Below are 20,305 nucleotides of genomic sequence, written 5' to 3'. Positions count from 1 at the left end.
TGAATATCATGGAGACAAACTAGTAGCTAGTCTCCCTAAGCAGACTGGCCAATGGATTGCATAAAGCTGCATTTCACCCTGTGCAGCACAATACATTTCTCTTTAACTATGGTCCTTCTGGCCTTGCATGTATAAGAGTACCAAAGCTAATGAGTGACTGGGCTACAATTTGACAAGGGCTTGTTCAATCTACCATGTAAATAGTGTATATAAAACCACCTGTCGTAGTTAGGTTTTGTGTCAAATTGGCTAGGCCAGGATTGTCAGTAGTTTGGCAGTTGAGGCATCCCCCATGACTGTGATCTAACATGCATAAACTCCATGATGGAATCTGTTGGGAACAGTTGTGGGCAGATTATATTACAAATAAAAGGAAGCTTTCTCAGTGGTGGAGCATGCTCATATTTTAGCTGGCTTATCAGAAAGGCTGGCTCTTCTTGCAGGCCTAGATCCTGCATCTGTCTCATTGACCATCAGTTCTCTTGATTGACCCAATGGCCTGCCATATTGTCTGACAACCTTGGGAGCTATCGGTGCCTTGCCATGTTGCCCGCCAACCTTGGATTCAATAGACTGTCTCTATCAGCCTATGGTTTGCTTCCTGGTTAGCCAGCCCCAGCAGATACTTAAGCCAGGAAAAGCCTCCAGCTTAACACCTGACCCACAGACTTGAACCAGCCCTGATTTACTTGCCTCTATAACGGTGTGAACCATTTCCTTGACATAAATTGTGTGAACCATTTCCTTGATATAAATTTCTTCATCTATATATAAATGAATATATAGATGAAGTGACATATAAAATATATGTCACTAATTTTGCTTCCCTAGAGAACCCCACCTAATAGATCATGTAGCAGGATTAAGTGATCTTGTGGAAATTGGTGGATTACTATGGAAATTAAGTAACTGCGACCTACCAAAGAAATTAGTCTGTGGTCTGTTAGGTGGTCACTCCTTGATTGGAAATTGTCAAGAAGTAGTCTTGAGTAAAGGCTAACTGCAGAGAAGAGGAGCTTCACTACCATCAAGAGGAACCTGGTGCTGAGTGCATCCTTTGGATCTGGATTCCTGCATTGAGAATGTACTAGACACAGGAAAAGAAATGTGTGTGACAGACTTTGAGAGACTGAGAGTGGCAGGAACCGGGAGGCTGGTAATCTCCAGAGCAAGGGGGAGCGAAGCACCTTCAGGCAGGTATCCTGCTAGCAGACTCAGATACCTCCAAACACCCACAAAGTTGAAGCGCTCCAACACTTACCTGATCACAGCATAGACAAGAGGTTAGAGCAGTCTTGGTTGGAAGCTCTCTTGAATGAAGAACTACATCCCTTCTCCTGATTGTATGCTGATACTTCCAACTTGTTCCTGGTTATAATTTGTAGCATGTTATGTGCCATCAAGTCCGTTTTGATTTATAGCAATATAGGAAACACTGCCCAGTTATGTTCCATCCGCACAATCATTGCCATGTTTAATACCATTATTGCAGCTACTGCATCCATCTCTCCCTTTAAAGGTCTTCCTCTTTCTCTCTGATCCTCGACATTACCAACTATGACATCCTTTTCTAGAGACTGATCTGTACTGATAATATGTCCAAAGTACAGGAAATGAATAGTCTGAACATTCTTGCTTCTAAAGAGAATTCTGACTGCTCCTCTTCCAAGACAGACTTGCTTGTTCTCTGGCAGTCCTGGCAGTTCCATGGTGTATATGCCAACACCATAATAAAGGAACCCTGAGAGCACAGTGACTTAAGTGTCTGTCTACCAACCCAAAGGATGGTGATTTGAACGCACCTGCTGCTCGGTGAGAGGAAGATGTGGTGGTCTGTTTCTGGAAAGATTTGTAGCCCTGGGGCAGATACTTTGTCTGACAGGGAGGCTATGAGTTGGAATCAACTTGACAGCATGAGTTTGCAGCCTGTTGCTTCCCAAATAAACAGAAAAACAGCCTGTGAGTTGTGTGTGGCCACTGCGACCAAGTACAGAACCCAAGAGCGAATTAGGGTTTATTGTTGGGAGGATGGCAGGTATCAGAAACGGTGGAAGAGTAGGAAAGTCTGACCTCATAGGAATCTGCTTTATCCTCACTGTGATTCGCATTCCTTATCATGGATTTAGATAAGGCTTGAGACCACTACTCTACACCCTGGGTTGAAGCAGAAACGGTTTACTGAAAGAAGTAACGGAGGTCAACAGACAGCGTAAAATAAGAAAGACTAAGAAAATTAGAAGAAGAAAAAAATCAAGACTCAGAAAATGAAGATACAGAAGTCGTCTAGCCAAAGATGGCTGCCAGAAAGATCCTTTAGGGGCAGGGATGGGGCAGGTCAAGGCCGAAGAGGGAAGCAGTACCTTCCCATGATGGCATCTCACAGGACTGACACCGGCCCTGAGCGTAAAACAGAAAGTGGCACAACCAGCGTTGCACTTCTAAGTGTCTTCCTTGGCTGCAATATGGAGAGTGGACTAAAAGAAAGCAAGACCAGAGGAAGAATAATCCAGAGCAACAATCACCACCCTTATCTGATCAATCAGCTCTATCAGCAGCAGAAAAAAAAGTGAGTCCAACAACTTACAACCATGCATAGCATGTGATATTCATGGAAACATTTAACAATAGAAAATATGATACTATGAAACAAACATTTTACTAAAAGTGTGTTGTTAATAAAAGCTGATAAAAATCTGTATCTCAAATAGTCTGATAACATGGCTTGTGGAGACCCATTTCTTAGATCTGATTAATTCTTAAAAGATATAAAAAAGCTTATACTAAAATAACTGTCGATTTTATTATTTTATGTTTACCGTCTGCATTTTTTATATTTTTAATACATCCAACATGTTTTCTTTGCACGTCTTGAAATCACCTATCAGTAGTAAGATCAGTCTATAAATAATATGTTCATAACACTTACAAGCACATGTAAACTGCAATGTGCTAAACTATACACAAGTGAGGCCTGCAAGAGGAACTCAGCATATGATGCATTAACCTTTCTTTCCTCTGCGTGACTCCAACACTACATGTGAACTGTCTGATCAATAGTGTCAGTGAGGTCCCGGGTGCCTATCCATATTGTAAATATCAATCGAGTTTATCGTCCCTCCATGTTGAATATTACATATAGAAGTTGTAATATTTTCTTTCTGGCACCATTGAGTCACTTTATAGTTCACCCCTCATTCCCTGTAGCCTCCAGTGATCAGCCAGATGAGAGAGAGTGACCAACAGTGGGTGAAAAGGCCAAGATACAGACATTACCATTTTCATGGTTGTTATATTTGACAACTTCCTAAGCCTTTTCATTGATTTTCAACATTATTCTTTGATTATTTTAACTTATGTTTGGGGGTTCATTTAAAAAGAGAGAAAAAGACGCTTTGAAATCGACAGTATATACTCGGATATAAGCTGACCCGAATATCCACTGAGGCACCTCATTTTACCACAGAAACTGCATTAAAAATGTGCTGAAAAACTCAGCTTATATTCAAGTATACACGGTATATAACTCTCGTTGCCATTTCCTATTTAGATGCATTACCTAATATTTTTGAGGTAGAAAAAAAGCTTATGCATACAATAATGGTAGTAGTGGTCATCTTTAACTCATTCCTGATTTCAATGATAAAGCTGATAATATGTCAGATTAACCATAATGCTTTCTCTTAGCTTACTATACATACTGCTTTAGCCAGTTAAATCAATGTTTTTGTTTCTAGATTTCAATGTTTTCCTCATTTTTTAAAGATAAGAATTATCCAACGCCTGAAGATTTAGATTCCGTGCTTTCTCTCTAGAGGGAAAAACTATTTATAAATCCATAAAAATGCAACAGAACTGTAAAGCAGAAATTATGAGGACCCACATCTATCTTCAGTGAACAAAGAAAAAATTTCTCACCATCCTAGATATCCCTTAGGACTGCCATGTGCGTTTGGCTCTCACAGAAAGCCTTTGACCTCGTCACTTTGGTATTGCTTTTAGTGGTAAGTATCTGAGTTTTTCTCTCTGACAAGTTTCGGCCTTACATAGGTTCCAGTTTGCACAGGTTTGACTGTATTTTAACACAATCTGGAATTTGTTTTAAGTAATGATTTATTGAAGCCTTACTTTGATACAATGCACAGTGCTTTCTAACATATCAAAATAAAAACTGCCTTTAAGAGGAAAAGGGTACAAGTATCCTAGTACTCTGTTCTAGAGGTCAAGTATGCTAGTTTATTGAGAAGAATGAACACGAGATTTCCAGATGATCTTTGACCTGTTTCCCTTGGTACTAAGCCAAAGGGACCCTGACAAGGTGCTCAAAAACAGACCACCGACCAGAAGAACAGACAACCATACTGTCAGGGACCCAGACTGGTAGCAAAGGTGATGGAGTCGTCTGCCTTGGAGCCTGCTCAGCATGAGAGGAGTTTCTCATACCAGTAGGAGATGGGACTAGGTGGATGAGCCCAGAACAGTTTCGAAACTCACTGCTACAGGCTTGATTTTGACTCACAGCAATGCTATAGAACAGATGAGAACTGCCTCTACTGGTTTCTGAGACTATAAATCTTTATGGGAGTTGAATGCCTCATCTTTCTGACACAGATTGGCTAGTGGTTTCAACCTGCCAAAATTTCAAGTTGTAAGGGAAATAACTGACTACTCAGTGAAAGGTAATAACTAACTTACTGCACTATAAAACCGACTTTGACTCCTGGTTCTACCACTTAGCAAATTATATCACCTTGAGCATGGCTTTTCCTTGAATGTGTTGATATATGAATAGATTTTTACTGGTAAGTCATTCTGGAATTCCTGCTTTAATCCACAAATCAGCACACTTCTCAATTTTGGTTTTGGTCTTCACAGTGACATTCATGAAAAAGCATGGCGCAATGCTATGTTCGTGTTGGACGAAATTACATCTTGGGATCCACTGATAAGGTTCTCAACAGTTCTTGACATCTCTAGTTGTTTTTCCATTTTCCCCCTCTCTGTTTCCCTACTTGCTATTTTTATAGTTTTATGTCAAAATATAGTTGTGTGCTGTCAAGTTGATTCTGACTCATAAGACCTACTATCATAGAGTACAATTTCTCCCATGAAGTTTTCTATACTGGGATTACTAAAGGAGTGGATCACTAGGTCTTTTCATGCACAGAATCCGCATCCCAGAGTGGCTTTCAAACAGCCAGTCTTTTAGTCAGCTGCCAAGCACTTAACCATGGCACCATCAGGGGTCCACCGTGGCCTTCCATTATTTCAAATCACTGCTTCTAGCCTCTGCCTCAGGTTTGGAACTGAAGTAGACCAAATCTGTTAAAATTACATGTTAAATAATATCCGGTAAGGCTTAAGAAAGGATGTGCTAGTTTACCCTTCAGGTAAATAGGCTTGAACTCTCTGCAGCCTGTTTGGACTCATCTGATTTTATAATCTACTTACTTCCTTGTTCTCAGTTCAATTTCTCAAGGCCCAGTATCAGTTCAGTATGTTTTCAAAGATTTAAAAGGATTTTAAGTACTTTGAAAAAATAAGAAGGCTATAAAACTGTATAATATTTAAAATTTTGTTTAATAATACAAAATTTCATAATATGTTTAGTCTTTTCCACATCCCATCTAAAAAAAGACCACTATAACATTAAGTTGTTTCAACTAAAAATAGTTTGTTGCCCCACTCACAGATTCTTAAAAAGTAAGAACAATGTTGCTTTATACAACTAAACAATGTGGTATTTTCTACAACATTCACTGAATACTCTCAATGTACGTTAGAGGACAGCACTAAGCAAGTACTTTCATTTTTCTCATTTGTTCTTTTTTTACTTAACAGTTTTATTCACACATAATACACAAATCACACAATTTGCTAGTTACAGCATATCAAGAAGAATTGGACAATCAGTAAGCCATTAACTCCTAACATATGTCACTTTCAAAAACTACCAATACACGAAGTGGCTTAATATTCCTATTCTCATCTAAATAGTATGTATGTTACTAACTTATAAGTTAAAAAAAATTTAAGTAATTGAGTGGATTTCACCTCACAGTGACCCTATATGGCAGACTTCATAGGGTTTCTAAGGTTGGAATCTCTAGGAAGGCAGATGGTCACCTCTTTCTCCACAAAGAAGTGGGGGCGTGGAGTGGGGTGGTTCAATCTATCAAATTTTTTTATTAGTAATCAAGTGCTTAAGCACCTAGTCACTGGGGCTCCTTTCATATAAATAAAATGAATGTTTAAGTTTTATGAATTTTGAGACAATAATTAACTTCAGCAATCCATTCCCACCTTCTATAGAATGTCATATAGTTGAAAGATAAACCAGTAGTCTATTTTAACATTCTAATCAGAATGATCAGGAATCAATGTTACTCACCTTGCTGTACACACCAGCAGTGTGGCAAAGCAGGTGTCAAAAGAACCATAAACTACAGTGACATAGTCCATAGGTTGGGTGTCCTATGGTAGCGTAGCTTGCAAGTTGAGGCAGAGAACGAGCTAAGGCAACCACTTGCTGGTCTGATCATTAGAGCAAGAAATGGATAGGTGATGATGCTCACTGAGCCACTTATCTCTTTGCCCTTCAATTAAACTGCAACCTCATTAATCCCACATGTGTCTATTGGCCAGGTTGGCACAATAAAGTTACCTATCACAGGAGTCTCTTCCTTCTTACACATTATTTGTATTTTTATCTTTATACTATTATGATGTTAGCCTTAACAACTTAATGTGATTTTGCTTTTTATTGTTTTCTGTTGGGTTTCCCAGCTGTGAAGCACAGGAGGAGTGGATGCATAATAAGAAGAACTGACACAATGGGTTATGCAGAAGAACTGACACAATGTAATGCAGGGGTGGGGAGTGAGCTACAGGAGGAAAAGGAGATTTGGGGAGTAAATACTGAAGGTGGTATGGGGGAGGGAGCCCTAGAACTGATTGACTGTACAACTCATGTTAAAGGCAATTTATCTAATGGGGGGAGGGGGGCTCAACAATTGATGTGGTGACTGTTCAATGACTGAACGATTGAACTATTGACTTGCTGAATTATATGGCTGGTAAATTATGTGCAAATAAAACTGTTGGGGGGGGAGATAAAAAGAAAAGGAAAACTGTAGAAAAATTGATGGATTTGAGTTATTGTATTGGCAAAGAATATTGAAAGTACTAGGGACTTCCAAAAGAACAAACAAATCTGTCTTGGAAGAAGTATAGGCAGAATGCTCCATAGAGGTAAGGGGAGCAAGAGTTATCAGGAGAAGCCAGTTCCCAGAGAAACATCCTGCTTGTTAAAATAGAGGGGCAGTGAAAAAGAAGACCCTCAACAAGACGGACTGACCCGTGCCTGCAGCAATGGACTCAAACCTAAGAGCTGTAAGGAGGCTTTAGGCAGCAGGTAAGGTCACTATGAGTCAGAACTGACTCAACAGCATGAACAACCCAACAGAAGGTGTGTAGATTTATTTGCCATTTAAAAATACATGCCCAGCTACAAAGGAAATTCACTATTAACTATCAAATCTTTTATAAGTTCTACTTCTTATAAAATGTCTCTAGGTAGTTAAGGCATCACGATTTTTCATCTATAAAATCAGATTTATACATTAAAAAATCTGAAATTCTATAGGATTAGTTGCCTAAGCTAAATGTGAAAAAGTCCACAATTACAAATCTAGCCCTTCAAAAAGCAATAATGCTGTCTCAGAGTATTATGACATTCCAACCATAACGACGACAAAAATGTTACTAGTCACTAAGTAACTGAGTTTACCATTTGGTTCTACAGGACTTAAATAGTGGCACAACTTTCCGTTAGGAATCAGTTATTCATCAATTTAATATAGAAGAGTATTAATGTACCTGCAACAGAAATAAACTTTGTATATTCTTGGACTTTTATATAACTTTAATTCAATGTTATATACAAAAACTATCTTTAAAGGATCTAAATACATTATTAAGTAACACTCAGTAATACATTATTAACACTCAGTAAAAATATACCAAGAGAAAAAATACTCAAAAAAGAATATATATATATACCAAGAAAGTAATTAATACTTTTGTAAGACTTAGAGTTAGCATCCTTCCAGTATTATGAATTACCTTGATCATGTTATATTATAACCCAAATATAAGTATATTACTTATATAAAAAATATTCACAGGACATTAAACTAAGATTTTATATTTAAAGAACTGTAAAATTCTTGTGATATACGTTTAATTCCTAGTAATATTTGTTCAAATCTAAGTTTTTAGGGATAAACAATTTTAAACCCTTTCAAAATCACACTTTAAAATAATGTCAAATATCATATTAAATAATTGCCTAGTTTATTTGAGATGTACAACCTTACTTATCTTAAAGGTCAAATTAATATTAATATCTTTAAAAATAATTAATATATTTTCCTAATGTATGAAAGTTAAAAGTAAAGTTGAATAAGAAGAAAAAATGAATTATCCATTAATACATATCTCAACCTGAAGGGATAGAACATATAATCCTAAACCTTTTATTAACTCTATTTATAAGTAAAAGCAGCTTAACTTTGGATACTTGCCTAAGGAGAATTTTTTCTTCTTTTATATGTAAGGTATATTCCAAAATAGTTTTGTTCTTCAGAAGAGAATTAAAGAATGGGTTATGGGTGGTAATGGGATTTATGGATAGTAATATTCAGAAGATATAAGTCTGTTTTATATTCCATCTGTCAGAGAAAGTATGTATCAGAAAATTTTGTTTTTTAAAGTTTAATTTCTAAACACCCAAACTGCCACAAAATAATCTGAAATCAGTAATTATATAACATAAGCATGCCCAATAAGAGAACTGCCTAAATTATGACATATAATGTAATAAAATATGATATAAACATTATTCAGCAAATAAAAGTACAAAGTTAGAAATTTTAAGACAATTAAAGGAAACACTAAAATCAAAACAGTTGATTTACTTGAATGTTAATACAGAAGGACACTATTCACTGCATTTTGTGCCATGAGTAGGTTTTAAACCATTTTAGTTACAAGCTACATAGTAGAGCACCTGATTTTCAGAAGTGCTGCGTCACGCACATCCGATAACACCAAGGACCCTACTGAGTGGAAAGACAAAGCTGTTGGAACTCTAACATCAGGCGCTGCATGCTACACAGTTTAAGAAAACACCTTAAACCTATCGACTTTGCCCTTTACATGTTCCTTTCTGTGACTGTACAGGAATGAGCTGATGGAAATACATCAAATTAATTTAAAATCTCTTGCAATTCCATTAAAGGTAACATAAAAATATTCTACATCTTCAGTGTGATGCTGGGTAAAAAACTGCTAGATTTTGACTGTGATGATGGTTATATACTGCATCTCTGGGTCAAAACTTACATAACTATACACCAAAAAAAACAGGTAAATTATACCTTTTGTAAACTGTGCCTTAATAAAAAATATAGAAGTATTGGATTAATTTAAAGGAGCCCTGGTACACTTTCTGAGTCACATAAGGTGAAGTCTCTTAGAAAAGAGGTCTGGTCTAAAAGAGTAAGGGTCCTCTAGTAAGGGCCCCCAAATCTGCTTGTTCCTGGGCATTACAACATCCCTATTATGGGTCACAGCTTTGTTGTTGGGGGAATACTGCTTCCTTTGATAATTGAATAAAATTATATCCACCACCTAAAGATAGGTAGGTAGGTAGACAGACAGACAGACAGACAGACAGATATAGATAAGGAGCCCTGGTGGCAGAAGGGGTTATGCATTGGGCTGCTAACTTGACGGTCAACAGAAGGTCCAAGGAGGAAAAACCAAAGCAAACTCACTGCTATCAAGTTGATTTCAACTAATAACCAATAACCACCCTACAGCACAGGATAGAACCGTCCCTGTGGATTTCCAAAACGGTCTCATCCCAGGAGTAGAAAGCCTCCTCTCTCCCATGAACAGCTGGTTATTTCCACTGCTGACCAAGGATAAAAGATGAGCCTTTATTCTGCTCCGGTAGACACATCCAGCCTGGGAAACCCAAAGTGGCAGTTCTACTCGGTTTGCCAGGGTTGTTAAGAGTCAGAATTGAGTCAGTGGTAGTGGGGTAGGTAACAGCTTAATGATCAATATTTGGCTTTCTTTTTATTTTTGGACTGGTGGTAGTGAATCAGCTATTGGGTGGCCTTTTAAATTCACTGAACTTTTAACAAACAAAAATAGTGCCACCAAGTCTATTCTATCTCCTGGGGACACTGTAGGACAGCGTAGACCTTCCCCATGTGGTTTGAGCAGTAAATCTTTATGGACAGTCAGGCTCATCTTTTCCCCACTGAGCAGCTGGTGGATTCTAACCACTGACCTTGAGGTCACCAGTCCAGCACTGAACCCATACACTGTCCCCCCAGGGTACCTTTCCAATTAACTTTAAGGATATCTAAAATTGGTCTTATTTATGGCTAAAATTCCATGATGAAATACAAACATTTTGCATTATTTTTCCAGTCAAAATTTTTCTTGGCACTGTATCTGCTGATTTTACAAAATGTTTTCAGATAAAACGAAGCTACTTAAGTGAAGAGGGGCAATTCCTTTCTGAAAATCATTAATGATGGAATCCACATGAGGTAAGGGAAATAATGCCAAGCCCCAAAAAGTGCATGGGATTTGTCACTCAGTTAATTCTAAGGATAAATCAAGAACCTCAGCAAGTCTCCACAAATTCATTAAAAATATTTTCATACACAGCGATCAACTGAAATTCATTAGCCTTCGTGCTAACATTTTTGCTGATTCAGCAACTAACATGTGCCCAAGATCAAGAAATATTTGGCTTTAAATAATAGACAAGTTTATATATAAGGTACAATAACATTAGTGACCTAGCAACTCCTTAGAATAATCAACCATTCAAGAGGAACAGGGAGCAGTTACCCAAGGATAAAGATCAGAAGGGTTAAGGAAGAAGGTGGGATGGAAATAGGAGGCAGAGGGAGGAAGGAGGGTAAGTAATGGGGCATTCAGGGGATTGTCATAGATAAGCTGAAACAAAATGTGTATGACTTGTTCAATGTAAAACTGATGAGCTGCTCTGAAAAGCTTTACCCAATTCACAATAAAGAACTTTTAAAAATGTCTGACTTCACTCCAAAACTGTAATACCGGGAGCTTACACTTGATTTCTTAGGAGTCAGCATTTTGGTTAAATTCAAATTAGTAGTGGTTATAGTAGTCATTTTTAACTGTTACTCAGAAAATATTATAGTCTACTATCATAACTACTAAAATATACTTGAGAGTTATGCTAGTCTCGGTGTAATCCAGCACCATAAAGACAATAAAACTTTTAATTCCTAACCCTTGCTGTATTATGTAAAAATTCTTGAAAAACTTTGAATCTTGAATGCTTTTTTTTCTGTCAGCAAACTTGAATCATACAGTTTAGAACAATAGAGAAGGGATTGTCCCTGTCATATTAAGAGTTTATCATCTGCTCAGTTCAGTTTGCTGTTTATCAATTTATATCCTAGTATGGAATACTAACAATCACTTTCTTTTACAAAGGAAAAAATATTTATACAAAAGTAAGCCAATATCTTTGCAATGCTGTGGAGATGGTAATGCACTAGAAGTGCGGGGGGGGGGGGACAGACTGTTGCCCTGCCACCACCCAAAGCTCTTCTTTTGATAAATCCCCATCGTCCTCTGTGGATCTCTTCAGTGGTAAACTAACATTGCAGCATTTACTGTAACTTAGATGGTTATAAAAATCAAATGCACATTAAGCACTAGGTATAATGCCTTGTATTTGATAATTGTGTTTTGCTTCAAGTGAATACACACTCTAAACCCCCCAAACTCCCTGGCATCAAGTCAATGCTGACTCATAGTGACCCCCGTGGGTTTCTGAGATTGCTAACTATTTTCAGGAGTAGAAAGCTCAGTCTTCCTCTGGAGGGGCTGCTGGTGGTTTCGAACTGCCAATCTTGCAGATCCAAACCCAATACATAACCACTATATCACCACGTCTAGACTTCTATAAAGGGAAGTCAATGTTTAAATAAGCATTATGCTATTGAACACCACTATACACACTAGATAGAAGTTAGCCCCTGCCCTTATCACACACATTGTATACCCATCCCTCACAGCCACCAAGTTGATTCTGACTTACGGCAACCCAATACAGGGTTTCTGAGACAGTATATTCTTCACGGGAGCAAACAGCCTCATCTTTCTCAAGAGGAGCCCGCTGGCTGAGTGGGACTTTCTGACTTTTGCAGTTCGTAGCCCAAAATGGAACAGACGCCACAAGCAGGGCTCCCTATACATATTACACACAAACCCATAGCCAAACTCACTGGCATCAGGTTGACTATTCCAACTCATGAAGACCCTCCAGGGAGTGGTTGGTGGCTTCAAACTCCTGACCTTGAGGTTAACAGCCCAACCAACCTGTAACTCACTATATCCACTATGCCACCAGAGCTTCATTTATGCAAGTTCAAATAAATTTGGGTATGATAATTCACCTAACCATTGATTCCTTCAAATAGCAAATACTTTCAGTAATGTGAGACCAAAAATTAAATTTCCGAATTTTGAGAATCTTTTTTGAAGCAACTTTTCTAGAATCAGATTTCATAGGCTTACATATTCATAAAGGCAGTACTCAAATGAAATGACATATGAGGAAATATTGAAATGAATACATGTTATATATTTTCATTATAGCCAAGTACTGTTTTATATCTAGTTTTATTGCACTTTTGAGTAGGAAAAATACAGCAAAGAAAATATACACTGTCATAAGACATCTTTGTTTAATCAATAATGAAGATTCAACAGTCATGGATTTACTGTCACCTGAGTAAACAGCACTGGACACCTGAAATGACCTCAAGGAGGTAACCAAATGTGACAGCTATAAAATGGCCCGGGCACTGAAGAAGCTTGCCAGCAAGGAAGATTTCATGCAGAATCACACTTGCTTAGCTAAGTTAAGAAGAAAGCCACAGCACCATTGCGATTACATAACCAGCTCTCATTACCCACATGGAACGTCAGGGGCGTTGACGATTCCTTTTAGACTGAGTGCAAAGATGGTGGCCTTTTCAAGCATAAACAAGTAGTAAAAGTCATGAGGTAATTATTAAGTGAAAACATCTCCATTCCCCTTGAAATAAGAGATGAGCAACAAAGTGGCAAACCAAGCACAGAAGTTCCTAATTCCAGTCCAATGTTTACTCTTCAACTTCACAAATGTCTTTATATGGCTTCTGGAGCTAGCTCCTCAAGGACTTTACAGGGAAATTATAGTGGTGAAACTGAAAAATATGAAGTTATATGTTTCTTATGATTGATTTTAAGCCACTTTATGGGAATAGAGAAAAAAATAAATGGGGCTATTAGGATCCAAATTCCACATGCTAGAGAGAGCATACACACATACATACACATATACATACACACACAGGAGAGAGAAGAGAGGCTCTGAAGGTTACATAACTTACGCACTATTATCCAATAAGGAAACGGCATGTCTGATTCAGACTCAAGTTGGTGTGGCAATAAAATCAGAACAGGTAGAAAGTGTGCTACTTTAAAAGTTCTGATAATCTCTAAATAAAGTCTCATTTGACACAATAAAACATATAGCTCATATAGATGGAACACGGAACTAAGAGACTGGTGGAACCCTTGACTATAGCCCTTAGTCACCCTGCATCTCTGGAATTGATTGCTACAAGAATCAACCACTTAGGATAAAAAAGGCAGCATTTACCCAACAGCAAAATTCAGGAGGTCAGGAAAGACAGGAGAATGGAAATAGGAGCCATAGGGCAGAAGGGAGTGAAGTACACAGAGGGGATTATAATGGATGAATTGCAACAGAAATGGGTGTGAGATGTTGTACGTGAAAAATGGATGTTCCGCTCTGTAAATCTTCACTCAATCCCCAATAAAAAAGCTTTTTAAAAAGGAATTTTAAAAGAAAATGGTGCATAAATAAATATTGTTGCTTTTGGATTATTCATCTTAATATCACATGAGAAAATCATAAGTCATTATCCTTGCTCATCAGGGGTTTCTGAAGAAGGTCTATCCTATGCCCGTCCCCAGTAGAGGCTACAACATAATACATATTGATTGACCAAATAAACAACCTAATAATTTTCCATTTGCAATTATTTCAACACATACTCCTGGTTGACAGTAATATAATAAGGAGAATCTTTCTGGGATCTTTCTTTTCCTGACAGTGATGCTTTGATTCACAATTTCCCTGAGGACAATAGGTCCTTCCTAAGAAGTCCTATTTAAAGAAAGAAAGAAGAAAAAAAACCTTTCATAGATCCTGTAAAGAAAAACTAAGCAGACATCAATGTAGAAGAATGCTTCATTTGAAAGTAAACTATCATCCACTCTAGAAAGACAGCTAAATTCTCCGAGACCTTCCCTCGGTACAGTCCAGTCAGTGCTGACTCACAGCCACCCTGTGAACGAGCAAACAAAGCACGGCCGATCCTGGACCATCTGCAACACAGTTGCCACGTGTGAGCCCATTTGTTAAAGTCACTATAAATTCATTTCAGTGAAAGCCTTTCTTTTTTTCACTGACCCCTTCTAGTTTACCAAGCATGGATGTCCTTTCTCGAGGAACAAGTGCCTCCTGATAACACGTTCAAAGTAAGGGAGAAGAAGTGTCATCGTCTTCATGTCTAAAGAGCCTCCTGGTTCTATTTATTCCAACCCAGATTTGCTCCTTCTTGAGACAGTTCCTATTCTTTGCCAACACCACAATTTAAAGGTATCAAGTCTCCTTGAGTCTTCCTTCCTTGTTGTCCAGCTTTCACGTGAAAAATCCCATGACGCGGGTCAGCTGCGCCTTTGTCCTCAATGTGGTATCTTTGTTTTTTAACACTTGACAGAATTTTTCTTCCCCAGATTTTCCCAGTGCTTTATACATGCCATTTGATTTCTTGCCTGCTGTTCCACAGCTGCTGATGTGGAGAAGGAAGGAAGGAAGGAAGGAAGGAAGGAAGGAAGGAAGGAAGGAAGGAAGGAAGGAAGGAAGGAAGGAAGTCTTTGACAGCTTCAATATGCTTTTGTTTTTCATGTTGGTGTTTACTGGACCAGTGATGAGGAATTTTGTTTTCTTCCTGTGGAGAGGAAATCCATAACGAAGAGCAAATGTAGTCTATAATCTTCGTCATTGAGTGCTCCAAGGCCTCTTGGCTTTCAGCAATCAGGATGCCTACGTAGTGCGAGTGAACAGGTCTTCTTCCAAGCCGGATGCCCTGTTTCTCTTCATGAAGTCCAGCTTCTCTGATGCTCTGCTCACCAGATATGGGGAAACAATACAACCCTAAAGCACACTTTCCCTGATTTTAAACCATGCACTCTCCCCTTGTTCTGTTGAAAATGACTGCCTCTTGGTCCCTGTACAGGTTCTGCATAAGCACATTATAGTGTTGTGGAATTCCCATTCTATGAAGCCATATCCATAATTGGTTATGAGCCACACGGTTGAATGCCTTGGCAGAGTCACTAAAACTCAGCTAAACACCTTTTGGGTATTCTGTTTTCAGCCAAGATCCATCTGGCCTGGGCAATGCTTTCCCTCATTCTACATCCTAGTTCTCACTTTGGCTTGAGTTTCTGGCAACTCCCTGTTGATGTATTGCTGCAACAACTGTAATTTCTTTCTTTTTTTCCTGCTATAATTACTGCTGCAATAGGTAATTTCTTAATTGCCTATCTTCTAATCACACAGCAAAAAGAACCCATAATAAATTATTTATGCTTACCGATTTGCCTTACTCTACTCTATATAAATGATTTAAACCAATATTTACATATTTAGACTTGCTCTTATTTAAAATTCAACTTCACATATTGACTTCTGTATCTTGCTGAGCTCTTAAGCAACTGCAAGCTGATAAGCCAGTTTGGACAGATGGCACTGGCTGAAATCTCACTTTGAGCTCATCTTTAAGATCAACTTGACTATTGATCTTATCTTCTGCAAAAGACCTCTTTAAAACAAAGGTACTACTTTGAGAACTAAGGTGTGCCTGACCCACTTCATGGCACTTCTAATCTCATAGGCATGTGAAAGCAGGGCAATGAGTACAGAAGACCCAGTAAATGACGCAGTCAAATTACAGTGTTGGCAAAGAATATTAAATACACCAGGACATGGGAGAAAAAAAGAGAGAGAGAGAGAGAGAGAGAGAGAGAGAACAAATCTGTGTGGAAGAACAACATTCAGATGTTCCTTGGAAGTGAGGATGGTGAGATTTCATCTCCCATATTTGGGACATGTTATCAGGAAGGAGTAATGTCTAGAGAAGGACATTAAGCTTGGTTAAAAAAAATAAGGTGAGTCTCCTCTTGAGCTCTCATGTTAACGGCAGGTGGTGGTGGGCTCAGTAGAACACAGATAACCCCGACCCGTCTGGGGAGAATTTTCCCTGCCTCCACCTTCCACTAGCTGCTAGGAGCCTAGCTTGCCAGTACATGGGTGGTTCCAACACCCAATGGCTCACAGACCGATTGCCCTCAGGGCATCAGTCAGCTGAGCAACAAGTACATCCATCAGCTCAAGCCCCTCACCCAGGCTCCACTTACCAATTAAACTTTGGGTACAAAAGAGCCCCTCTATGAGGACAGCTCTGTGGCTGGCAGATTTCAACACAAGGGAGGGAGTTGATAAAATTGGTATTAGGAGAACTGTGGAAGGAGGTCCGGTTGTATATGAACACCAGCGACCCCATGTGCTATTGCTGCAGCTAGGAACAACCTCCTTCAAATTACCTGGTGGTGAACTTATCCTGACGATGAAGTGGAAGGACGAAAACGTTGAGGAACAGAGATACTAGGTCGTTACGATGGATGCCTGCTACACTGGGTCATTGGTAAGAGGTGGGGAACAAATTTTGAACCTCCCCAGTGTCTACATATTCCTGCATATACGACAAAGCCTGAGGAACAAAAGAAGTTGTTTCCGGTTCAACTTCAAGGGAAAGCCTTGTTTACAGTCCCCCGGAATTACCAGCTGGTGGCTGCACCGCTGTCTGAGTTGGATGACAATGCACCGTGATATGGACCGTCACTTCTAGTCTCCCAATTCTCGAGCAGATCAGTTTTAGATACAACTGAACTCCTGCACTGTGGAGAAGTCAACGCAGCGATCCGCGGTGTAGAAGAATAAACATGGTAGGCAAGGTTTGGGATTGCCCTCTTCCCCACTCCCTAAATTCCGCTCCATTTTCTATTGTTTTTGCGCTGTCAAATTACTATGCCTAACTACACAGGGGTGTAAACACATGTGATACTGCTTTATTTACTTTGGGATCTACTCATACTGTTTTGGACACTATTAAACAAGTGGACTTTCTATTTGTTTTTTTGGTTTTTAATTTACATAAAATTTGTAAATTACAAAAAAAGAAGACGAAGAAGAAGTGCTGCGTGAAGAAGAGAAAGGTTCTCAATACGATGGGTTGACAGAAGCTGCCCCAGTGGGTCCGAACACAGGAGCGCTCCTGAGCACAGAGTGGGATGAGCAGTGTTTCATTCGGTTGTAGAGAGAGGGTTGCGATGCGTTGAAATGGACTCAGTACACCTGCTAAGAAAGGCAGCAGAAAGGTGAGGTCAAATATGCATCTTTTCCAAATGCTGAAGCCCAGCAGGTGAGCAGTGACAAATAAGTAAGGTAAGTATTACATTTAGAAGTGATGTGACAGGAAAATCTAGCTCAATCCTTTACTTCAGTTAAAAAAAAATGTGTGAGCCTCACTCAGTTATTTCATCCCTAAAAAAGAAACCAAACAGAAACTTTACGTGATAGTTGGGAGAATTAAGTGAGCCAGTGAGTGTGAAAATGTTGCTATTGTACTCGGTATTAATTATACCAATAAACAATGACTGCAATCCTTTTGCTAGCAATTTTAAAAGAAAGCATTACAACTACAACAGACAACAGAAAGTGGTTCACAGCCTGAGAGAATTAGAAGTATGGATCATGAAAACAGTGAAGCAGTGGAAGTTCACTGAGTTCTCATCTTCCGGTAGGAAATTCCATTTTGATTCCCAATCAATGCATCTTCATGCACAGCAGCCACCTGTCCATACTCTTTGAAAGTTTGTGTGCTGCTCTGATGGTGGAAGGAATTTCATCCGCGCTTCCAGACGAAGACTAGAAAGAAAAGCCCGGTGATCTACGTACTGCCGAACATCAACTCACGAAAACCAGGTGGGCAGCACAGGGGTCTGACCTCCAGCTGACCAGGGAAGTGGTCCAGGACCAGGCTGCAATTTACTCCTTTCTAGAGAGTGTTGCCAGGAGTCAAAGGCAGACTGGAGGGCAGCTATTGACAATGACAACATGGAAGCAAGAGGGGAGAATTCTATCTTACTGGAGGATCTGTGAAAGCCCCAGGGAGAAGGAAGAATTTGGAAAAGAGCCTTGAAAACCATGTGGATTCCTCTGGGCAGTGAGCTGGCCTGTAGAATCCCACGCTTAAACAGTCTCCACAGTCTCCAGGGAAAAAGCAGTCTGCCCCACCAATCTCAAAAGAAAGGGGTGGGGGTGGGGGTTGGCTAGAAAGTTTGGACCAGGCATTTTTTCATATTGGGTATATGTTGCAAAGGCAGCAAAAACCATTTGGTGTGAATTTACTCTTTGTTGGGAAATACTCTTGTATTATATGAATCTTAAAAAAAATAACACATTGGGACGAGGCTCACAGCCAGTTATTGAGAACACAATCTTGAGAACCAGGCCTCAAGAGAGAAAATGATTAGCAATATTCCGTCAAGAGGAAAGGTCCAGCCAAATGAACTGAAGTTCAGAGCGAGGCCTAAGACTCCGGACAACAGTCGTCGACAAATGTCGGCAGACCTGGGCTCCAGTAAAGAACATAGTCAGTCCACGGGCTGACTATGGCTGTTGAAAGCACCGAGCAGCGGAACTTCACAAGCAACATCTACCAGTGAGGGAGGCTTTTTCTGAATTAACTAATGATATCCATAGAGCCAAGTCCATGGGCTGGAAGTCGTTTTATTCCGAGAAAGGCTGACTATGACTGTGTTACAAAAGCACAAATTGTAACTGTTTTTTTCTGAACTCTCAAACTAAGTTCTCTTATCAGGTATAATGTAATGGTGCAAGTTGAAAACACAATGAACATGAAGCCCCAGCAGACACTGCCGTAAATTACTGCTTCTCCAAACACAAAGAACTGCTAAACAAAATCTTACAATCCACAATAACCTAGAGAGAATGCACACAGTCTGACCCTGTCTCACCTGTTGCCACAAGGTCCAGTCTAAAAACTTTATTTCCACTGAATTACTACTCTATACCCCTCAATATTCAGCACATGCAATTTGTGTTTATGCCTCTTTTTAGAAGATCTTTCTTCCAGTTCTGCCTTGACAATGTTGGTCTGTCCTTTAAGTCACCTCTACCATAGGATCCCTGGCAAAATGAATGACTGAGCAAGTTCCTACAGTATTATTGTTTTGTTTTTTTTACAAAATTCTCCTAAGGCAGAGTCAACTTGTCCTTCAAGATGAGCTCATCTGTTCCCAGAAAAGAGATGCCTCAAGCTTCCACAAGCACCTGACTCTGCCTTTATGCCTGATCTTAACCACAGATAATGGGAGACCTGCTGGTGCTGGGGGCCGGGTGTTGGCTGCAAAACTGAAAGGTCAGCGGTGGAAACACAGCAGCTGCTCTGCAGGAGAAAGATGAGGCTGTTTTCTCCCGAAAGACCTAGTCTGAGAAATCAGGATTTCTGATATTGAATTGGAATCGACTTGGTGGCAATGGGTTTGATGTTTTTGTTTTGATTTGGTTTATCGGTTACCATAGATAGGGTCACCACCAAGAGTGTCAGTGGGTTTGTGTTTTGGGGTTACCATAGATTAGTGTCACAACACTGGGCTGTTTCTATCACCAAATTATAAACTGCTCAGGATTGACACCTAAATTTTATCATTTTTTGCCTATAGTGCAGCATGGTCTCTGGACTAAAGTATGTATCAAACACTGTTAAACGTACAAAATTAGCATTCCCTGGTTTCTTGATAACCAATAAGGTTTTACATACTTATTTGTAGATCACATTCATCTTTATATTTCTCTGCAGTATTCTATTTATTCTTTCCTCAATTCTGCTCAGAAATGAGAAGCAGATGATGTTGCAGCAATTATCTTTAAGGAATAAAAATAAATCAATACTATTTCATACCATTAAAAAATAGTCAGATCAAAGTAAATAAATAATAATAATAT

The 20,305-nt window shown here is 39.1% G+C and overlaps 1 pseudogene; it reads left to right on the top strand.

Moving 5' to 3' along the window:
• The first annotated feature begins 2,369 nt into the window (after positions 1-2,369).
• The window catches only part of LOC101646890, a 22,846-nt pseudogene continuing 4,910 nt past the window's right edge, over positions 2,370-20,305 (top strand).

This window comes from Echinops telfairi, unplaced genomic scaffold (assembly GCF_000313985.2).
Source record: "Echinops telfairi isolate 266 unplaced genomic scaffold, ASM31398v2 ScPeMD7_4;HRSCAF=17, whole genome shotgun sequence".
NCBI classification, from domain to species: domain Eukaryota; kingdom Metazoa; phylum Chordata; class Mammalia; order Afrosoricida; family Tenrecidae; genus Echinops; species Echinops telfairi.
Note: the sequence above shows the minus strand (reverse complement) of the source record. Positions and strands in the feature narration are given on the sequence as shown.